This window comes from Vulpes vulpes, chromosome 4 (assembly GCF_048418805.1).
Source record: "Vulpes vulpes isolate BD-2025 chromosome 4, VulVul3, whole genome shotgun sequence".
NCBI classification, from domain to species: Eukaryota; Metazoa; Chordata; class Mammalia; order Carnivora; family Canidae; genus Vulpes; species Vulpes vulpes.
This window is the reverse complement of record NC_132783.1, coordinates 104,031,963-104,056,074: the sequence shown is the minus strand read 5'-3', so window position 1 is coordinate 104,056,074 and position 24,112 is coordinate 104,031,963. Positions and strand designations below refer to the sequence as shown.

Genomic DNA, 24,112 nt, shown 5'->3' with positions numbered 1-24,112 from the left:
AAAATGTTTCGGCAATAATGTTTTATTTTCCTTCTGTGAGATACCATTTCTCTCTCTAGCAATTCAGTAGATTAGAACAACAAAAGCACTGCCCTTGACCTATTGTATAGAGATATTTTGTATTCTAAGGGCTTTGTTTAATGAAGCAAATGTTTAAATGCTTACAAATGTTAAGAACTTAGACTTTGTCCAGAGACAATAAAACCATTGACATGATACATCATTGAATGACATGTCAAGGAAGAATCAAGATTTTCACATTTGTTTCTTTTAACTGGGATTTCCTTTGCTTTTAAATAAATGTAAAAAGAGAAGAAAGTGTAGAAAATATTTTTTGCAATTGTAAAATCATAAAGTCTATGAATACAAAAAACTAATTGCAAATTAAGTATATGCGGCTTACAAGAAAAATATTTCTGGGTGCTACTCAGTTTCTCTTTTCTATGTAGAGTACAGATAATGAGTCTCAGTTGTTTTCTGTTATACTCTATCATTTTCCAGGGATTCATAAATTATACAATACTCTGCTTAATCTTCTACACCTTCTTTTGCTTCTCTGTTCTCTGTTTACACATTCTGAGTATATGTCAGCCAATATCAGCATTTTGATTATAAACAGACTGAAACTTCTTCTAAAGCCTGTTAGCATATAGAACAACATATTTTGTAATGTTTTCTGTCTTTTTTTTTTTTTTTTTTTTTTTGCTCTCCACAAATCCATAAGTGGTATAACATTTCTTTTGCCATTGCATGAACTTGGCATTTTTAACTAGCCTGGGATTAGCTTTTCTGTGTGTTCATGAAGCATTAAAGCTTTGCTGAACAAAACAGTTCCTTCTGACCTCTGCTAGAAAAATGGAATATCTTTAAGTATGCTCTTTTTATTAATGGATTTTTTCATTTGTAATTCTTTTACCAAACCTCTTCCTCATGGCTCATGCAACAGCAAGCCCTGCTTGTGTGACAGTGTCTAGAAAAATCATTACTTATGTCCAGGAAAAATTTTCACATCAGTAAAATCTGGGGTCACAATTCAATTAAATTATACTATATTTGGCTAATAAGTAAATTGTTCCATTAGATAGTTTATTAATGCAAAATCATCAGGGTCTGGCCAACTTTAGAGTTAAAATAGGATCCAGATACATGTTTCACATTCTTCTCCAAGAACAGGGAAATACTAAGATTGTCATTAAGATATGAACCATTTTAAATGGAACCAACGAAATATTGTGAATTAAATGAAAAAAAGGATAAATGCTCAGCCTGGTGGGTAAGTAAACAAAATATGTATATCTATATGGTAAAAAAGAATAAAATACTAAGATATGATACAAAATGAATGGACCTCAAAAACATTATGCTGAGTGAAAGAAAACACAAAAGATCACATATGAGTCCTTCTGTATGAAATCTCAAGAAAAGGCAATTGTATGATACAGAAAGTAAATTAGTGGTTGCCTGAGCTGGGCATGACTATGGGAATTAAGTATAAAGAAGTTCAAGAATCTAATTGGGTGATGAAAATGTTCTAAAATTAGATCATGGTGATAGTTGCAAGACACCTAAGTTTGCCAAACATCTTTGAATTGTACAGTTAAAATGCATAATTTTATGCTATATAAATTGTGTCTCAGTAAAATTGTAAAAAATATACATACATGCATACGTATGTACATACTTAAGTCTATGTACTATTAAACTATATGCTATTTTATAAGGTCATCATGCTTTACCATGACAGTAGCATCCCAAATGGCAGTAGCATCCCAAAAGGGCAACCAAAAACTACCACCAAAATGTATAATGCCTTTAAAATATATGAAAATAATAGGAAGTAGTAGACAATTTGTCTACTTTTAATGAGAGCAAAAAACAAATGAAAAAAGAATAGTGAGTTCTCCTTGACCATTGAGTTTCAGAAAAGTGTTACTTTGCTGACTAAATGCATAAATATTATCCTCGTTTATTCTATCCCAACAAATACTAGAAGCAGTCCCATTAATACTTTTTCCATATTATTTTTTCTCCAAAACCTGAGTTGAATAAACATGTATTATTCCTTCAGAAATCACACTAGCAGTTGCATCTCTTCTAAAATACAAAATGAATAAATAAATGGATTTTCTACATTCAAATAAATAACACCAATAAAATTGTCCATCTGGTTTCAAATATCTTAGTGTAATTTGAGGATTTCATAAAAATGAACTACTTTGGGGAATTTTATTTAAGATTATGAATAAAGTTAGATAAATAATTAAAAGACTTTTTTCCCCCTTTCTGAAAATATGTTTCAGCACTTAGTATATGGAACTATCTTTTGACAAAGCTATCTTTGTCATATCTGTACCCATTTGTACCATCTGTAAAAAGGGTACCCATCTGTACCCTTTTTATACTTATTCTTACATATGAGTTTTACTCGGGGATTATCTATATGTTTTCCACTTACTTTCTTAGTATTTATATAGAAATTTGAATATTAATATAGATAATTACCAATTGACTTACCTGAATATTTTATTTTGAAATTTATGTATTTCTTAAAATTTTAAATGATAGTTTAATGGTAATGATAATCATAGATCAAGTAAATTGACTTGTATTCAAGGAGATAGAACTTGTGACTTTGACCTTTTAGGTAGTAGTCAATAATCAAGAGAAGTCCTCACATCAAAATACATCTTGTTGGAATCAATGACTGACTTGCTCAGAAAAAGAAGTATTTAGAAAATAGGTCACTTTGGTACATCATCCACTGGCCAAGAATTTCAGGTTCTAAGCAGCTCAGTGCTGTTCAAAGTTAAAAGTAGAAAAGATATAATATATAAGCTGCCTTGGTCATAGATTTCAAAGGCCTAAAGGATTCATGGATACATCAATAAGAATTTGAGTCTGAGAAACAGATAAACCATTAAAAAGGGACACCCATCACCTAGTTCTAATTAAGCTTTTCTACATGGAGGAGCATATCTAGAATGTTAAGTTTTTTCTGAATTTAAAAAGGAAACTGAAAAATAGTATGTTCATGTGAAAATTCCCAAATGTTAGATGTTGACAACTAACTCACAAATTGTAGAACATCATAGATGGCAATATTTACAGAGGACTGGACTGGGTCTCCTAATGGTGAACTCAATCCTTCTGCTTCACAATGCAATCTCATCTATTTCAATCATTCATAATTGAGTACGGTATATATATATATATATATATATATATATATATATATATATATCTCAAACTCCTGCCACCATTGCAACCTGTCTTTTACCTTTGCTCATGTTGATCCTTCAGCTTAAAATATTTTCCTTTCTCATACTTACTTAGCAAACTCTGGATTTTTATTTAAATTTTAATGAAAGTTTCCATTTACATTTCTGATACTCCTTCTTTATAGCCACTACTCCTTTATTAAAGCAATTTTTATGTATACTTTTTAAAATGCCCTTCTAGTGGAAAACAGTTCTTCAATGTTCCTTGAAAGCAAGGTGTCATATGTTCTCATTTTGTGTTCACAGCATACTAACTACAATGTTTTAATGAATGAATGGGTGAATTAATGAGTTAGTTGTATGAAAAAGAGATAAAATTCCTACCTCAGCTCACTACTGATTTGTTATGCAATCCTGAACAAGTCATTTCCACTGCTGGGCTTCAGTTTCCTCACTTATGTAGTAGATACACTAGTCTGGATTTTCCCTGTGGTCTTCAATATTCTATTTTGATGATAGTAATAATAGTATTTACTAGTAAATAAGTAATGTCCGTTATTAAATTCTTATTGTGTGCAAGGTGCTGTGATAAGTGCCTTCAACACAGTATCTCACATAATCTTTACATGCTGTAAGGTAGGTATTTTTGGTACCATTATACAGATTATAAAAAATAGGTTTGGAGAAATTTATTTGTTGTCATTCATCAAACAAAAAATACAGTGTATTGTCCAGTTCTCTATCGCTTCTTTCTTCTCGAAAGTTTGTGAATTATCATAATTGAAGTTCCTATGGCTTAAGACTTTAATTACAGTAACTGGCAAGGCTAGTGATAATTGGCCAAGCTCTGTATAACATGCATTTTTCCTACTGAAGATCACACAGAACCATGCTACTCTAAGTGTGGTCCATGGACAAGTAGTATCAGCATCATCTGGGAACGTATAGCAATGTAGAATCATTATCTCCACCCCCAACCTGCTGAATCAGAATCTACATTTTAACAAAATTGTTATGGAATTCCCATGCACGTTAAAGTTTCTGAAGCACTGACATAAAGAAAAATTATTCCTGGTTTATCACTAATCCTATCAATATAGAGGTAGATAAATAGGTAGTGTCTTCAGAAAGGAGATCTTCAAAAGTAGAGAATAAGGAAGTGTAAAGAAACAAAACAAAAACAAAAACAAAACAAACAAACAAAAAGCATCTGCCTCCGGCTCAGGGCTTGATCCCAGGGTCCCAGGATTGTGCTCCGCATCAGTCTCCCCAAGAGGGGCCTGTTTCTCCCTCTGCCTATGTCTCTGCTTCTTTCTCTGTGTCTCTCATGAATAAATAAATTAAAAATCTTTAAAAAAAAAGATTTATAAAAAAAATGTAGAAAGAAATGTCAGCGATGTGATCCTGAAGTCATGAGACTATATCTAAATGGCAGTTAAATTCATATTTTAGAGAATACATAATACCCATTTGTGTCCATTTGTACTTTCCATAATAATATCTCTTTTTTTAATTTTTTTTAATTTTTTTTTTATTTATTTATGATAGTCATACAGAGAGAAAGAGAGAGAGGCAGAGACACAGGCAGAGGGAGAAGCAGGCTCCATGCGCCGGGAACCTGATGTGGGATTCGATCCCGGGTCTCCAGGATCGCGCCCTGGGCCAAAGACAGGCGCCAAACCGCTGTGCCACCCAGGGATCCCCATAATAATATCTCTTGATAAAACAATTCACCTCCCAAATTTAGCATCCAATTGTTGGTCACTTATTTTTTTTGAGAGTTGGTTCTCCTATTTTACTGAAGGTTTTACTTATTGTGATTTCATTCTATGGATTGTTAGGACTCACTGTAATTGAAGTTGCATTTAATTATAGATATTACAAAGAATCAGGCTGTTTTGAAGCTGAGCCTTCCGGAAGTAGTTTTTTGTTCTTTTTTCTGTAGACACTTGTATATCCTACATCAGTTTTAAACCAAGATAACAAAAGGTCTTCAGTTGAAATCATTACTAATAATTGCTATTGTGAAGCCTGAACAAATACTTTCTTGAGTGGTAACAGGACAAGAAAAGGTTAGGTGCTTCACTGTATTCAGTAAGTTAGAGCAACAGGTATAATGCGAACTTGAAAAAATGATCGTCCTTTTCAGTGAGCAGAATTTACTCTGTTTCTTTTTCATTTGAAAAAATCGTGTTTAGGTAGCTGAGATAGAACAATGGGGATATGCATCACCTCAGTATCATGTATTTTCTAAAAGAAATGATTCTTCCTTTATTCTTTGTCTCTTCTGGACTAATTGGGTATATGGGAAGAAACTTCTCTTGTATAATTCTACAGTCTTTAAAAATGTTCTGTGTTATTTTAAGAACCTCTTTCTTTTGAGGATCATACCTCATGCTTATCAATGAATTATTCCTGGAAGCAATGGAAGGAAAAAGATTTATTCAAGGGGGGTCACAATCTTACCTTAGAGTAAGGTTGTGCCGTTTATAAATATATGGAGGTTTGCATTTCTTCTTTCTGCTTTATCCATAAGGAATAATTATATGTACTTGTAGAGGATAAATCAAAACCATATTATACTGAAATTGACAAATGGTGTCAAGGTCACCTGGACAAAATCTAAAATAACAGTAGTTAAAATTTTTTTGTATACTCTAATCCTAGAGCTGATCATTGGAAGAACATTAGTTATTCCCTAAGTATTGTTATTAGTGTGTAGTCACAGGGTAGGGGGAAGTTTTTAATAATACATGTTACAAATGGGCAGGCGGAGTCTTGGACAGGATATCCAGCTGAAACACCAGCAAAGATTCAAAGCTGAGCTTATCCATCTCAAACATTTTCATTATCATTTAATTTGCCTATTTCTGAGAATATTTGTGTGGTAAAAGCTAGGAGAGTAAGTTTTCCATTCTGACTCTTTTTTCTTCAATGGTTCCTTGTTCTTACAATCCAATAATACTTTTTATCGCTGAGCATTGAGAGTCTAATAATTTATTTGTCTGCTTTATAGCTAAGTTTCTATTTTTCTTCCTTGGCAATGTAGCTATTTAAGATCCATGATTTTTCAAAAATGATATTTTAAAATAAGCAGTTGTTATATGCAAATGCTTTCCTAGTCAGCAAGTTCAGCTGACTTTTCTGAAACATTCTTCAGCAAATCTTGATATTTGCATATTTGCTCTGTCTTATGGTGATTATATCCAGCTGATTCTTCCTGAAGAATAACATTCTTGTTTGAGTCAAAAACAGCAACAATAACAAACAAAACAGTTCTTACTCTTGATACACTAGCTCTTAAGTTTTTGAAAAGCTGATGCCTTTACCAATACCTTCCCTTGGCTCAGAAGCATATACATAGGTGTGTAGAATCTAAGAGTCTATCATGAAATCAAAAGTTTCCTTTCCTCACTATTCATGCCATTATACATATATACATACATATCTATGCACATGCATATAGATATAACTGCATACATTTGTAAACATATATCATCACTGCTGATTGTATTCATCTGGCACTCTCCACTTTCTCCATATATTTTACCTTGCTCTTTAAAGTTCTGTTTATAATGGAAACCAACTATATAAACTTGTAGTATCTCATCCCAAACATTTTGCCTTAAAATAGGATGTTTGCTTCCTAAATTTTCTACTTTCATGACACTCTGTTGACATTTTTTGCATTAAAATTTATTTTAAAAATACACAGTATAAAGCAAAAATGGAATTCCAAATTTTAAGAAAATTTACAAGAATCTGGTGGTTGTTTTAAGAGTAGCTGCATCTAATCAAATGAGTCAACTTAGCTATCCACAGATTTGTCAATAAGAGCCAATCATTCAGGAATTTACAGTCCTAAGTGTGCTTGGAATGTTGATATTTTCTTACTTTTTAAAGATTTATTTATTTATTCGTAAGAGACAGACCAGAGAGATAGAGAGGCAAAGACATAGGCAGAGGGAGAAGCAGACTTCTCACAGGGAGCCTGATGCAGGACTTGATCCCGGATCCTGGGATCACACCCTGAATCAAAGGCAGACACTCAACTGCTGAGCCACCCAGGTGTCCCTGGAATATTGATATTGATGTCTTATTTCAAATAATAAAGATTTTAAAGTCAGAATAGAACACAGTCACAACTCTTAATCATAAGTCAGGGGACGCCTGGGTGGCTCAGTGGTTGAGCATCTGCCTTCAGCTCAGGTCGTGATCCCGGGATCCGAGGACTGAGTCCCTCAATGGACTTCCTACAGGGGGCCTGCTTCTCCCTCTGCCTGTGTCTCTGCCTCTCTCTCTGTGCCTCTCATGAATAAATAAATAAAATCTTTTAAAAAATCATAAGTCAGATATTTCCTGTGACAATCATATTACTGTTTTTTCTCAAAAATGATGCACCTATACATGTATGCATACCTGTGGTGGAGGTCAAGGCAAGGCATTTTTCATCTCTTTCTGCTTTACTTCTCACAAGAATAAGAGTTACTCATTCATATATTCATTAATATTTTTGCTTCCTGCTGTGTATGATCCATTGTGCTAGCTTAAAACAAACCAACAACCAAACCCTGGAAACTAAACTTGAAGATAACAGTGAAATTAGTTTCAGTTCAGTACATCAAGCTGAAGGTATACTTAATGGCTTCCAAACTATGTGCTAGCCTTAAAGTAAGAGGAATAAAATATAACATCTTTGTCAGAGAAACCATAACATCTTGGGAAAAACAATACAAGAATCAAATGCCAACTGCCAACTGTAGTGCTCTGCTGGTGATAAAAATTAAGTGCACACACTAAAAGGAGTCATTAGCTCTTTTTAGAAGTGAAAGATATGCAAGGAACAAAGTGAGTGGGGATTCTCTGGAGATGATGACAATACCTCAGACTTGAAGAAGATAAAAGATCTAAAAATTTTGGTGTAGTGACATTTGCCATGTGGGAGTTTGTGAAAAAGTATATAGCCATGGAAATGCAAGGCATGCTCAGATTATTTCCAATAGTCCATTAAGGCTACAAAAAAGAGAGGTAGAGATAAGTGGCAAGTTTGAAAAAAGAAATGTTAGCACAAACATCTCAAACACTTTGTTAAAGAATCTGTCAACTGTTCTGTAGAAACCAGTAATGATTTCAAATCATGTTGCTTTGTGATCTAACATTGATATACAACCTAAAGCAGCAGTGGGAAGTTGTGCTTCAGATAGCTCTAGGAAATAATTAGAAAAAACTCTAAGCGTCTTTAAGTGTAGAAGAGGCCAAAGAGAAATTGTTGGTATTTATAGTAACATTGGCAGAAATGAGTATTAAAAATCAGATCTGTATAGCCAGATCTATCTTCAAATCCATAATCACATCACTATTGTAATGTACATTAAAAATTTAAGTTTACCTTGGAAATCATGAATTTTTATCTTAAAGGACAAAATATAATGCCCTCTTGATATGTCTCTAGACATGTTTATTTTTCCCTATGGTATTAGAAATTAGATTTAAGTGTGAAGATCATAAATATAATTGTTAATTATAACAATTTTTATAATATTTTCAATAAATATTTACTTTGTGCAACCAACTAATGCTGTATTGGTACATTTTATTACAAGTGGTGAATTATAGAAAAGTCTCTGTGATATAGGTATATAACTTATGTTTCACAAAGGGGATTTCAAAAGTTTTTACCTTATTGTTCACAAGTAACTATCAATGGCAGTTCATCAACATACTGATATAATTCTCAGTTTTATTTACCACTGTGATAGATATGATATAATTTTCTCTTTCTTTTCCCTATTTTGGGAGTGGTAGCAGATAATAATAATAAGTTAATGATAATAAAAATTCCCATTAATTATATAGCTGATAATATTGAGCTTTTATTTATGATGGGCCCTGTACTACTGCATATAATGGTACTGACCATTATGTGCAGAAACCCACTTAGCCTTCAAATCAAGAAAAGTCCTGCTATTTCCTTCATTTCACATATAGTGGCTTAAGGATGTTTGGTAACTGTTTGAAACCATAAAGTGAATAAATGGCAGAACAGGATAAAAACGCCAGTCAGCCTGTTTGAGTCCAGTACGGACTTAATTTTCATGTTAAGAGAAGTATCTCCTCTATCCTAGATAGCTGGTTTTATCATTTAATTCATCCTTCATCTTCCATAAAATATATCTGAGAATTATAGCCCATTTCCTCATTTCTGGTATATTTTTCAAAAGGATCTTGTCTTACATTTTTGTTGTTTGTTTTTAACCAACATATTTTGCTATGGCTATTTGACCCTTTCTTCAACTCGATTTAAACAATTTATAAAACTACAGATTATTTTATTAGTAACAGAGGCCATTGCCATAAATGGAATAAAAGGATCTCTATGTACAATGCCATATTTTACAAAAATTTTAGATTACATATGTTTTCATTTTAAGACCACTACTTAATTCTTAGATTCACAAATCTGTAGCTCAAACTTATGCTACTTTACATATCAAAATTTAACATTTGGTGACTTGTTAAACTATTCAGCCTTTTAAATGATAATAGGAAATTTTATGGATATCCGTCTATATTCTAATCATCAATACTATTCTGTGAGAACCCTAAAGATGGAGAAGACATGAAATATTTTATAAATACTGGAAGCTTCTCTCTTTAATTTGTTTCTTGCATATATTTAAGATGACTTCACTATCTATTAGATAAAGTCAGCCCCCATAAATCTTATACAGATACAAAATCATTTAAAGAAAAATTTGAAATAGATATTTGAGTGAAGTTCATAACATATCTATGACTTATCTATTATATTCTATTTTTCATCATCATTTTCATAGCCTAAATATCCTACCAATAATAACAATTATAAATAATAATTATTTTTTAAAAAAACTGAACTCTTATGGATTATATATACTCCATAAGTTATGGAGTCTGTGAATAACTTATTTAGCAAGTGTTTATTGAGTTCTTACTAAATATAAGACACTGTGATAGATACTATGGAAAAGAGGATAGGACCTCCCCTTAATTTTCAATTTTACTGTGAAAACTATAGAAAACTATATACTACTTTGTAATTAAATAAGAAATCCAACAAATTTTTAAATAGAGAATAAAGGGTAAAGGATAATATACTTTATTTGGAATGATAAAGCCTCTTTGAGGAGGTGACTTTGAAACTGAGAAGTGAAGAAAAGGAGAAAACAAAGACCAAGAGAAGAGTAGCTTAGGTGGCATATTAGTTATCCATTGCTGCATAACAAAATACTTCAAAAATAATTGGCTTAAAACAATATACATTTATTAGTCATGGTTTCTGCAGGTCATGAATCTAGGTACAGCTATTCTGAGAACCTCTGATTTGTGTGGTTTCTGAAGATTCTACTGGAGCAGGATTTGCTTCTAAGTTCACTCACGTGGATATAGTCAGAATTAGTTCCTCACCAGCTATTGGACTGAAGACTTCAGTTCTTTGATGACTTTTGGTCAAAGACCTCCTTCAGTGCTCTGCCTCATGGCCCTCTCCTTAGGGCAGCTCACTACACTGCAGCTGGCTTCTCTTAGAGGAAATAAGAAATAGTATTCAGTCTTTTATACCTAATCACTGAAGTGGCATTCCATTATATTGCTGTAGTCTATTCATTAGAAGCTGATTACTGGATCCAGTCCATACTCAGGAGAAAGAACTAAACAAGGATGTGAATTTCAGGAATTAGAGATCACTGGAGGCCATCTTAGAATCTGCCCACCATAAGTGGAAAAAAACAGTGTGATATCCACAGTCCTGAGTGAGGAAATAGCTTGGAATATTCTAGGAATTGTCAAGAGACCAGTGTAACTGAAAAGTCAGGAGGGAGACAAGAATGTGTAATGAGATTGGGACAACACAAACCAGATAATTTAGGGCTGTGTGGGTCATGGTAGGAAGTTGTGAGTATAAAAGTGAGAATACCTTTCCAGAAAATCTTCCTTTTAATAAAAGATATGGGATTTTAAAAATGAGTAAAAGAATGTTGAATATATTCAAATTTATACTTTCAATGAACTAGGGTAGCAGTGTAACCCTGAATCCTCACATGCATACATCCAGTGATGAGGGAACTATGAATTATGCATGTAACATTTCTCAGCTTCTCACAGTTTTCACTGGAGCCTGCATTTCAACACTGATTGCAAACGGTCCATGAATCCACCCAAAGCCAGATATGCTGAACAAAAGCTGCTGTTGCCTGGGACAACCCTAGCCTTTAAGCATGTTAGGACATAAATTGTGTTTCTAGGAATTTTACACAGGATTTTTTTCTAAGCCTGTCCTTGCAAACCAAATGTTTCACATAATTTAAAGTTTCTTATGAATTTTTCCAAGTATGTTGTTTGTAACACCACTACAGAGATGAATTTTAATGTACAATTGGAGAACATATTCGCTGAGATATTTGATCTTGTAATTTACGGTATTGTTCTTTGTATAGTTGACTTTTTCTGCCATGGAGGCAGTGTTTCTTGGAAATTTTTCTACTTCCATAAAGTGGATAATGGAACCTAAGTACTTGCTATACATATATAATAGAGTCTAGAGATTTATTAGATATAACCTGGAGAGAGAGAAAATGTCAAAAAATTGAAAAAATATTCATCTGTAGGGAAATGAAATGGAAAAGAGCAATAACTTCCCATAATAAGTATTTTTAAAAACATCCTACCTAAAATCATTCTATTGGAGAAGCCATTCTCTTTGATCTATCATCTACGTTACAATAATATTTTATTAAGTAAATCAACTTATATGATTTTTCTTAGCTATTTGACTATATATCCATGCATGTATCCAGGAAGATGGAGATCATATTTTAATGTTATCATGTGCACAAAATAAAGTTATACCATAGTTATAAATGGAAATATCATTTCATTTTAGGTCATGGCTCTTTATTTTGTTCAACATTAGTGTTCCAGCTATTAATTATTTTATGTCTTAGCAACACATTAACAAAGAGCTAATTGAAGAACACAAAATAAGTATCAAGTAATTCCCCTAAACCCCCTTTCTCAGTAATTGTTTCTCCTTTTAAGAGAACATTATCTTTCTCACAGATGGTTGAAGTGATGTATTGTGGGAAATTAAACACATTTGGCTTTTTTCCTGAATTTCCTACTTCACAACTAAGGCCGGTAACCCCAGAAGTATTATTTAACTCTTCCCCAGATACCTTCTTAATCAACAGCAGTAGGATTCACAGTTGGAAAACTTTTTTCTTTAATGGTCCCCAAACACTGTTTAACTTTCTTTTTATTCCTCTTTTAAGGATTTGTAACATTTTAGGATAGCATGTGATAAAGAATATTTATTTTTAATCCAAAGGTAGGATTTAAAACGGACTTACTTGTAATCATCTAAAAATTTAATACTGTTAAGAATGTAGAGAAATGTCCCTAGAGATGGGTACGTGAACTGATGCAACCTTTCAGGAGAACCATCTTGCAATATCTCAACATTTTAAATGTGCAGACCTTTTTTTATCTATTAATTCAATTTCTGTTAATTAAATAAAGGGGAAAATATTTTTACACAATAATAAATATAAGAATATATATTTTAGGTGTTTATGCGATGAAAAATGAATCTGTATGCTCATGTATAATTGATAAAATAATAATAATAATTAATAGCAGATCACTTTTACCAGGTTCTTACTATGCATCAGCAATATACTAAGTACTTTACATTTGTTAAATCATTTAATTTTCTCTATATCCTAATAATAATGTAATTGTCCCAATTCTTTGGATGAAGAAGATGAGCTGTAGAGATACTAAATACTAGCTCAAAGTTAGATAGCGAGTAAGTAGCAGATTTAAACATATTATGAATTCATATTATGAAATAATTAAGCGAAAGATAGGCTTGACATTTATGTACTGGTGTGAATGATAGTTAAGGGTTAAAAGCATACAGTAGAATAATATGTTTAATATCACATTTATAAATAAATGTATTTGCATATGGACTATAAATAAAGGGCATCCAATCAATTTCCTATAAGTTGTGGAGTATATATCTGTTTGCTTACTCTAGTTCATATCTCTAGTGATGGCCCCTAATCCCACTCTCCTGTTGGCTCCCATGTTTTATAAAGATGAGACTGAATTTGACATCCAGAAAGCAGCAGAGAGACCCAGAGTGAGGGGGGCAGAATAAGAGAGTAAGAGGCATTATTGGCAATACTGGATTTCTAGTGTAGAGAGGAGAAATAATTTTTCCTCCAGCCTTCCAGATTCCTGGCTGAGAACTCCTCCCCACTCCTCTCCTAATAAAAAGATTAACAGGAGAGGAACAAACACAAGTTTAATAACATAAATACCTCTTGTATAATGGGAAATATCCAAGAAAATGAAGTAACTCTCCAAAATGACCTAAGTCATCACCTTAAATACTATTTCCAACTAAAGACAGAAGAAAAATATTGGGAGTTGATGGAAGGCCAGTAATGCAAGGTTACCAGAAAAGCAGAGTAAAAAAGGATATTGTTGTTACACAAATTTAAATCTGCATTCTTAATTTTTTTTAAGATTTTTATACTTGAAAGACAGAGAGGGGGCAGAGACATAGGCAAAGGGAGAAGCAGGCTCCCTGCAGGGAGCCCGATATGGGACTCAATCCCAGGACCCCGGGATCAAAACCTGAGCCAAAGGCAGATACTCAATCACTGATCTACCCAGGTGGATGATGACACTATTTTTTAATTCAAATGTGCCGTTAATGAGTTTTTAAAAGAAAATACAGACAATGACAAACTTATTGGTGTTCATTGTACCCATGGTTTAAACAGGACTGGCTATCTCATCTGCAGATATTTGATTGATGTACAAGGCATGAGGCCAGATGATGCAATTGAAATATTCAATAGGTGCCGCGGACATTGCTTAGAAAGACAAAACTACACTGAAGACCTTCAGAAAGATCTCATCAGAAGGAATAGGGATTCCAGTGTATCCAGATCAAGTGGTTTTAAAGATACAACACATATGATGGAACCAGTCCACACCACTATTAAATCTGTTAATCAAGGACATTGCTATAACCTACATCAGACCCAAGGTTACTCAGTACCTTCTCAGCATTTCCACAGTCAGACTCAAGATTTGCAGCAATCAGTAAGAAAATTTTCACAGAATCAGAACATTTACCAGCGAGGCCATATCCCTCCTCCTGGTGCCACTGGAGAGGACTATTCACAAAGGAGGTACTCTTGGAACGTGAAGCCAAATGCCAGTCAAGGAGCCCAGAATGCAATGTGGTATCCTGGCAGTTATTACAGACTATCCTGTCCAACCTATTGTGGGTGGACTGAATGACACAAACCTGTCCTGGAAATCTTCCTATAGGCAGAGCAGGACTGAAGAGAGCTGGAGTGACTTCTTATAAGATCAGGCCAAATGAGGTTTATAATCTATTTTATTGCTCCCTTATGTGTTCATGCTTAAAGAAAAATGACTCGATACTTACCCCTTTGCTGATAAATTTACATTATTTGCAACAGTAAAGGAAATAATGTGTCATCCAGTTTTAAATCCTTTTTAAGGAAGATGATATTGTAGAACTGATAATATAATAAAGAATTTCCCGTGTAAATTTTTTTAAAAAAGTACCCAAATCTGCATTCTTCATTAATAAGAGTTTCTAGAGATGGTGTAGAGAAGGACTCCCCCTTACAAGAGATTTCCCTCCTAAGAGTAAATGTCTCTTTTAAGAGGAAAAGTTCTACTCTGTTTTCAGAGCTTTTCAAAGATGGTTAGCCCCAAATAAGTTTTATGGCACAGAGTCATATTGTGGGGTGACAAATTCTGCTCCCCGGTTCCAGCTCCTCCTCTGTATTTACCAACTATTTCAATCTGTGAAGGCTGACTTTTTCTTAAGCTACTTTGACCTGGAACTTTATCATTTGAAATAGTGCTTTTTAGCTGTTGAAGGGTCATGTGTTTGATCCTGGGACATTGTAGGTTATTCCATTCTGGGTTTGTTTTTATTGTATGTGGGTTTTGTTTTGTTTTTTTTTTTTTTTTTTTTTGGTTTCATCTTTTTGCATAGTTTTTATTCTGTGCTTTCATTTCACATACAGATTTCCTCCATTACCTTAAAGTAGAGGGCTCCTATGAAAACTTTTGTAAGTTGAAATGGCATGAAGTAAAGAAGCAATTACCATTAATTTATATGGAAACATTTTTGAGAGTCCCAAACCCCAAAACTAACCTCTCTTAGGCTTTTCTGATATCTTAAGATATATCTTGCTAATGGATTCACAACATAACCAAAATAAAACATAGATGTTCATAGGCAATTCAAAGCTACAGCAGCTTGATGCTGAGATGCCGAGTATGGTTCCTCAGGAAGAAGCCACGTGGGCCCCTCAGGATGCTGCTACCTGTAGAGTGGCTCTTTGTAAAACAAATGTTGAACACTATATTTACTATATTTGCTTTTTGCTCTTCTTTTTTTTTGTAGAAGTAAAAATCTACTTTGGATTTATTTCAGTTAGGAAATACAGGTACTAATGTAGGTCTTTCATAAAAGTTAGTGGCATGACATGAACTTTAGAAAAGCAAGGGATACCTGTATGTGTATTTTAAACATTTTTATTGCAAATATACTAACAAAGCTACACAAAGTATAATTCTTGGTTAATTTTCATTTCTGGTTCACTTGTTACAATTAGCTGGCAAAAAAGGTAAAAAAATGGGTCTAGAAAGGAACATAGTGATGCTTATGCATGGTCTATGATGTTTACTTGTTACATTATTAATTTCTTGATTAGTGATGGCAAATCATAGCTAAGACCAATGGTTTCAACATTATTTCAATTGTGATCTCTACTAGCCAAGAATATTTTTGTTAGATTCTATTTATGTGATTTGTAATGAGAAAATAAGAGATGTTAAAAAATATTGTGATATAAAATTTCTCATAATATCAAAATACTTTCTCAGAGTACATATAGATATACACAGACATATATACCACATATGTATGGGTGCCTATGCATACACACATTCTTTTGCCTCGGATATCACAAGTCATTTTCCTGCTAGGCAAAACATTGATTGGAAGCTATACCAGACAGTTTATGGGTTCACCAGCACTACCTAGAGACCATTAGATCTTATTTAAATACATCAGAGCTTCAATTCATAGTAAGTGACTCAAGTAGTCCTTACTAATCAGATTCCCAGAATACTTCTGGGAGCTTGGAACTCCATTATTTCTACTTCATAGGATAACTATTTTGGAGGAAATATCTAAATTGTGAAATATTGACTTGTTTACTAAAACAAAAATGAAAGCAGCAGCAATAGTTAGAAAAAGAATACTGCTCCAAACATTCTAAAATCAATATCCAACAGAGCCTCAGTGGACAAACAGAAGATAGCTATGTTCCAGTCTTCTGGGGCATTTTTCTCTACCATTTTGGGTATAAATTGCCTTGTTATCAAGAAAAAGAAAACCCAAACAGCAATGTCTAGGAGAGAAAGAAAGACGCATCATACTCCCCAGTAAATTATTAACAAAGAAGATAAATCAACATGCTTTGCAGGCCCTACTACAACATTTATGAATTGCTCTCAGTCCTGAAGAGGAATATAATAATTTAGTTCTTGGATTTCGAGAGTTGTATTTAAATATATTTTAAAGATTTCAAGACAGATTTGTTTTTGCCTTTCAGGTGTTACATAACAATCATTGCCAACATTCTACTTGCTTTGGTTATTTCCTTCGAAAAATTTACCATATTATGTACTTATGCTCTAAACACCTGTGTTTTTAATTTGCTTAAAAACATTTCTATTAAATGCTCTTTCTTAAAATTTTGTTGGAAAAAAAGTACCTTTTGATATTTACTAATTTTGTATTTTAAGTGAAGATGGCCTCTCATATGGCTCATTTGTATACTCACTGATATTTCTAAGTATTTTTTTAGATTCCAATCTTTGCTACAAGTTATGTTATGCTCTGCCAAGATGAACAATGAGAAGTAAAGCTGAGGGGAAGCTTTTCATATCAGGTTAAATTTATAACTTGTTGAAGAAAATTAATACCTAAAACAATAATTTTACTAGAAGTCGATAAGGGTTATAATGCTATGACAATAATGCTTTGAGGGAACACATAGGAAATCAAATCTATTTGCCTGAGCAACTTGAGGAAAAGCACTTGGTAGATGAGCAGGAACTTGCTTTCTCTTTTTAAAGATGTATTCATTTATTTATTTGAGAGAGAGAATACAGGGAAAGATCAGAGGGAGAGAATCCCAAGCAGACTCTCTACTGAGTACAGAGCCCAACATGGGGCTCCATCCTACAACCCCCAGATCATGACCTGAGCTGAAACCAAGAGTTATATGCCTGACTGACTGAGCCACCCAGGTGCTCCAGGAGCAGGAACTTTCTATGGAGCTGTTATGCCACTAACATTTCCACCACAGGGACTATGCACATGCTTTTTTTTTTTATTTTTATCTGCCTGGAAAGCTGTTCCCTTCCATTCTACCTTCCTCCTTCCTTTACCTTATAAGATACTCTCCATCCTTTATGTATTAGCAAGCACTACCCTTATCCTCTCAGGGAGACTTCTGTGGTCCTGCAATTTGAATGTTTTCTTCATCTGCACTTTAGTCAGATGAGTGACTGAATGCAGTTTACTAAGGTTTACCATCCTCATTCATCAAATAGACTAATATCTACCCTATCCCCAATAAATCATAAAACAGGAGGTGTTTAAAAATGATTGCATTTTATCATCATGCACACTGTTATAGTTAACCATTTCATTTTAACTCGATATTCAATCCAGTTTTGCCCATCTTTTAAAAATCTTTATGTTGGCAGGCTGAACTTCAATAAAAAATATATATAAAAAAAAATTCATTAGTGTTAAGAATCTTTATTTTATAGTCGTGTCTCTTAGGATTAGTAAACTAAGATCACTTGCCCTTTTACTTGTAGTTTATATCCTTAGGATTTCTTTATGATATTTTTTATAATCCATCTTCTTTATTATCATCAGAATTAACAGAGGCACATTACACCTCAGGATTTCCTACTTATATATAAATCTACAGTGTAATCAGTACTTTGTTTCCATTTTTCTTTCAAATACCAAAAAATATCATCTAACTTATTCTCAATTATTGAAAATAAGTCATTATTATCTTTTATCATTCTTGGTCATTTTTCACATTTGGTTTAATGTCCCTATATTTCTTAATAAATCGTAATTGTCTAGCACATGCAAAGTAATGTTCAATGCATGTTGTAGGTTATGTTGTACTTTGTATCATCACAGGATAAAACATCGTAAAACTCAGGTAGGGATTGCTATCCTTTTGACAAAACACAGGTAGAGAATCCTTTTCCTTGTGAACACTAATTAACCTAGTCTGTGCCATTGCTAATACTTTCTCTCCTTCCAGTATTACCACCAATTAAGAACCCAGATATATTTACCTACTTTTCTCTCCTTTAAGTCTTTTTTCCCACCTCCTCACAATAAGGAAACCAGCTTTCAGTTCACATTTCTAACTCTCCTCATTTACATTTCAGAGCTAGAATGTTCTGCCTTCACACATGTAGAGATTTTTCAGCAGTCTGACAGTTTTTAATTTGATCTTGTTTTGCAGGTCATGAATTCAATTTCTAAATGCTTTACCATTTTTCGTTTTCTCAAATAGAATAATGTTCCATCCATCAATTGTTATCTCCTTATCTTCAGGGTTTTGGTTTTGGTTTTTGTTTTTTTTCCATTTCCCCTGAACCAAGGTCAATGTTTGTAAAATCTGCTTTTTACTAATTAAATCTGACATCATTTGATAATATCAATGATACCTAAATAGCATATGAAATTATCTTCAAGGGAATCCACCCTGGTGAATTGGAAGGTATTAGAAATTACATTTACAATAATAATCAAGGCATGTACATTATTTTCAATAATTTTTGAATTATTCAGACTCTATAACTGGTCTGTGAACTGGTCAGACATGTTCTCTCTAGCATTCACCAGAGAGAAAAGGTCTGATCACCTTTTAAAATGGTGTGTGCAAATTTTATTAATTATGTGTCTCCTTAGACTAAAATGTGCTGAATACTGCTTCTTTGAGACAATTTCTGCTTTGTTACTCAGAAACCTGAATTTTAAAGGGGAATAAAAAGTATCTTAAAAGCATGTAGATTAAACTAGCATAAATTTTATTGGAGAACTTCACCTCACTTTATAAAAAATAATCAATTGGTATTGATGAAAATACGTATAATGAGTAAACAGTATCATATAGTGAGAAAAACCTAGATGTCCTCCCCAAGGCATCTGGGGAGGCTCATCGGGGATTAAGGCCCATTTTCTGCTGGGCTTTTATGTGCTGATAAAATAAAAATGCAGACAGCAAGGAGATGTCCTTGACTATATGAAAGTTCCATCAAACATGAATTTGAAGTTACTAAAGAACAATTATGTTATTAATAATAAAGGGACATGTCTCTGTGTTTTATATTTACAGGGTAGAATCTGATACTAGTTAGCAGAACTGATAACCAAATGTGGTAGATATTAAATAGAGCTTAATATACCTTATGCCTTCTTTCTTTTAGACCAATCCCAATTTTACATTCAAAGAGCCTTGTAATCAGACTACAATACCATTGCTCTTTGGAAGTTCATAATCTACTTAGAATTAAAGCCACAATCATGCTCTATGCTTCAGCGTATTCAGCAATAAGCCCAATCACTCCCCATTTTCGGAAGCAAAGCTTGGCTAGAGGGCTAGGGCTAGTCATTTGGCTCCAAAACAGAACTGTGGCTATGACTCAACATCCACTCTCCATGTTTGTAGATCTCATAGATTCTGTGTGCCTGTATAAACTCTAGAGCTATCTTGTAGTTTCCGTCTGTGGACAATAGATGAGTATGCATAGCCAGGTTGAATACAAGGGAGCAAGATTTAAATAGCGCATCTTATCCTTAGCATGATGCTCTTCTCTCCAGTGCCTAAGTGTGACAACAAGGAAAAGGAGATTTAAACTTCAATTGAGAACAAAACGGGCATCTGGGTGCCTCAGCTGGTTATAGGTCTGCCTTCAGCTCAGGTTATGATCCCAGGGTTCTGAGATCAAGCCCCACATTGGGCTCCCTGGTCAATAGGGAGCCTGCTTCTCCCTCTCCTGCACACTTGTGCTATCTTGGTCGCAGTCTCTGTCTGTCTCTCTAAAAAATAAATAAAATCTTAAAAAAAATTAAAAAGTTGAAAACAAAAGTTAGTCATGGGTAACAATCCAGTAGGATATGGTTGAGAAAAGCATTGATTTAAAAATCAAAAGACCCAGTCTTCTCTTCTGGCTCTGATGCTTACTAGCTCTTTGGCCTTAAGCAAGATACTAAACATTTCAAAATTCTCATTCCTCATCTCAAGTGAAAGGTCATGAATTTCCTCCTGTTATTCACACATAAATTTCTTGTTTTTTCTTTTCATTCTTTTCATTCATTTATTTGAGAGAGAGAGAGACAGAGAGACAGAGAGAGGCAGAGCAGCAGGGAGGGGCAGAGGGAGAGGGAGAAAGTCCAAGCAGGCTTCCCAGTCAGCACAGAGTCCAACACTGGGCTCAATTTCAAGGCTCTGGAATCATGACCTGAGCCAAAACCAAGAGTCTGTTGCCCAACTGATTGTACCACCCAGGTGCCCCCATACGTGGATTTATATAAGAATCAAATGGAAATCCACATCTGAAGCATCTTATTTAGAATTGTGTTAATTGCAATGGAACCACTGAGGCAAAAGGATTACGAAAGGGGGCTGGGAGGAATTGGATTGCAGCCATGCCAGGGCCCCTGAGGCATGGAATCTATCTACACCTCTATTTTTCTAACTGTAACTTTTGGAAAGCTTCAGATGCCTCACCCATAAAGTGAGGCTTTAATAATATCTATTTCTGAAGAATATTGGGCAGGTTAAATGACAGAAGTGATGGAAGCCATTTAGCAAATGGTGGGGCACATAGTGCATGAGAAACACTTGCTGCCTCCTTTGTTACTGTTGTCATTAAACTTAATAAAAGCCTTCACCTTGTTCCCTCCCAGGCACATTTCTCTCATCTGTCATATACTTGACACTGAACATTACAATTTTACCACCAGCAGAAGCCAGTATGAGAGACTGGGGCATCTGGTGCTCAGGAGAGGCTAGGCTTTGACAGAATATGTCTCTCAAATCTTTCAAAGAAGAAGAGAGTAAAATTGAAAAAAAAAAAACAGTACTATTAACAGGGTTCTGCAAACTACAGCCTGTGAGCCAAATCCTGCCCACCATCGGCCACCTGTTTTGTAAATACATTTTTATCAAAGCACAGCACATCTATTCATTTCCATCCTGTCTCTGGCTACCTTAATGCTGCAGAGTTGAATTGAATGGTTGCAAATCAAGACCCTGTGGCCCATAAACATGAAAGCATTTCCAATCTGAACTGTCACGGAAAATGTTTGTTGACCCTGGTATAGTTCAGGGGGCTGTGTGGGAAGACACAGCACAAGAAGTCAAGGAACTACTTTTAACTAAAATACCAAATACTGAAGTAATTCATCAGAAAACCAAAATTCATGCAAGCAACATTAAGATTCTGAAATGGATTTTTAAGTAAAAAGTCTCACCAAATCCTGCTATCAGAAGACTGACCCTCAACACAAGTCTAGCTTAGAACATAGAGCTGGACAGAGGTGCCTTAAGCAGCCAAAGGGAAGGGAAGCATAGACATAAGGAAGAACACTGTGGGCTAGTGGTTATATGCCAGCCATAAACATCCATGATGCCTCTCTGAAAATGGGTCCAAAACTCAGTGTGTAAAGGTCTAACAATAGATTCATAGAATATAAAGGAGAGTTCTATAGCCTGAGAGCTAAAGAAAGTAAATGCTTAATTGCACCTTACCGTTTAGAGTGAGTCCATGATGATACATATTCAATATTTTATAAGCAAGTTTTATTTTTATTTTGTTCTTTCCCATCACAAATGTGTGTGGTTGACCAGCTAAATATACTCTTAGAAGAAGCTAATGATTACTATATTCCTCTTAAATGTACTTCATATATAAGACCTAACATATAATCACTTAGGGGCCAAATTGAATAAAGTATTTAAATGATTATGCAGATATTTTTGTACAAACACAAATTATGGTAATGTTGAGACTGAACCAGTGGTTTGTGTATGGGAGCCTCTGATATTGCTCAAAATGTTAATTGCTGATTGACTTGTGAGAGAACAAATCCATTGTACATACATATCAAGGAGTGTTAATTGTGATAAACCAAAGAAAGGGCTTATTTTTCAGAATTGAAATAGGTTTTTAAAGTTGAGGGGCATCTCTGAAATCATTCCACTTGTCTGTTTGCAGGTATTTAAAATAATCTCAAATGCAAGCTAATAAGATATAATGGACAATCACTCTTAACAATGTAATTGTTATACTCAAGTTATATGCCAAGGAAGGTCTTACTAGTTGTGATAACAGAGACACAGGTAGATACTGGCAAAATGAATCTTTGAAGCCATCTTACCTAATTTTCATGGTCCTTTAGAAACATTCTGACTTAAGCTTTTTTTTTCCTTTGACAAGAGTTAGCCTTTAAAAACAGTAAGCTTAAATTTCTATCTTTGCCTTTCTGAAATTAATTTATTTTATTTAACTATGTATTTCAGTTATCTCCTTTGTGTTCTTAGAGCCACATTTAATTGTTCCCATCTCCAATAACATATTTTAGAAATACCTCTTATTTCTGAAGCTTTCTATCATTGTGATGTTGGTCAGGATTGGAGGGACATACCATATTGTCTTTTAAATCTATTTTACTTAAGTTCATCAGTAAAACCCCAATTATGACATTTTTATCAAGCATTGTCAGAGTATATGGACTGAATTTGCACAATCTGCTTACTAGATTGATGGTTTATATTAGTAATTGACAGAAATGCTGGTTTCTAGATTTCCCTGTAAATCAAAGCATACAGGGAGGATAAAATTATTTTATAAAAGCCTCATCCATCCATTATCACTAGACAATATGCAATGGGAAGACAGGAGAGGAATGCCAAGAATCAGACCTGCAGGAACAATTGTGGAATGACTTTCTTCCCACCTCCAGAATCAAAGGGCACCTTGGGATCATCTCCGAACAACAGTCTGGGCTGGTGTCCAATACTGTCAACTCCCAATTAGATATAGCTGCAGAATCTCCTAAAAAGTCTACTGTCAATATATATTTTTAAGAAAATAAAACAAATACAATTATATCCATTAAAGGATATGCTTATTTTCTGAACCAATTCCATGAGAAATACTTCCTGTGAAGGCCTCAGGCAGGTTCTCTGCACTAAGACACATGAGTGGACTGAGCTCCATGCAAAATGCAGAAACAAATCTGACTGTTAAAATGTTCATTACACCCATGGTCACGATGACTCATCATCTAGCCTGAGACTGTATAGAGGAGGAAGAGAGAGGACTAATTATAAATGGAGTTTAATTAAATCTCTAGAGCCAAACTGAGTAAGAAAGAGAAAAAAGATTCTTTCACAGAGGTTAACTTAAATTTGACCTCCATCCTAGACCTGTAGTTGCAGGCATGATTGCCCCATTTTGTCAGATAGAAAAAACCTCAAAGCAGAGAGGCCAAGGGGTTGGTCCCACATTAAACAGCCAGAAAGAGGCAATGTTAGATTCTGAGCCCTGAGTTGTCTGCTTCTACCCATAGCCTCTCCACTAGACCATCCCTGTGCTGTGAAGGAGGATGAGGTAGGAGAGCAAAATGGGGAGCGTAGCGACCTGTGTTTGAATCCCACTTTTTAGCCTTTTTG

General features: G+C 34.2%; 1 protein-coding gene and 1 pseudogene across 1 annotated transcript in view; both read left to right on the top strand.

Moving 5' to 3' along the window:
• Positions 1 to 14,576, top strand: part of LOC112928076 (RNA/RNP complex-1-interacting phosphatase-like) — a 114,674-nt pseudogene extending 100,098 nt beyond the window's left edge.
• The window catches only part of TENM2 (teneurin transmembrane protein 2), a 3,534,961-nt gene that overhangs the window by 1,728,411 nt on the left and 1,782,438 nt on the right, over positions 1 to 24,112 (top strand). The gene's annotated exons all lie outside the window — the stretch shown is intronic.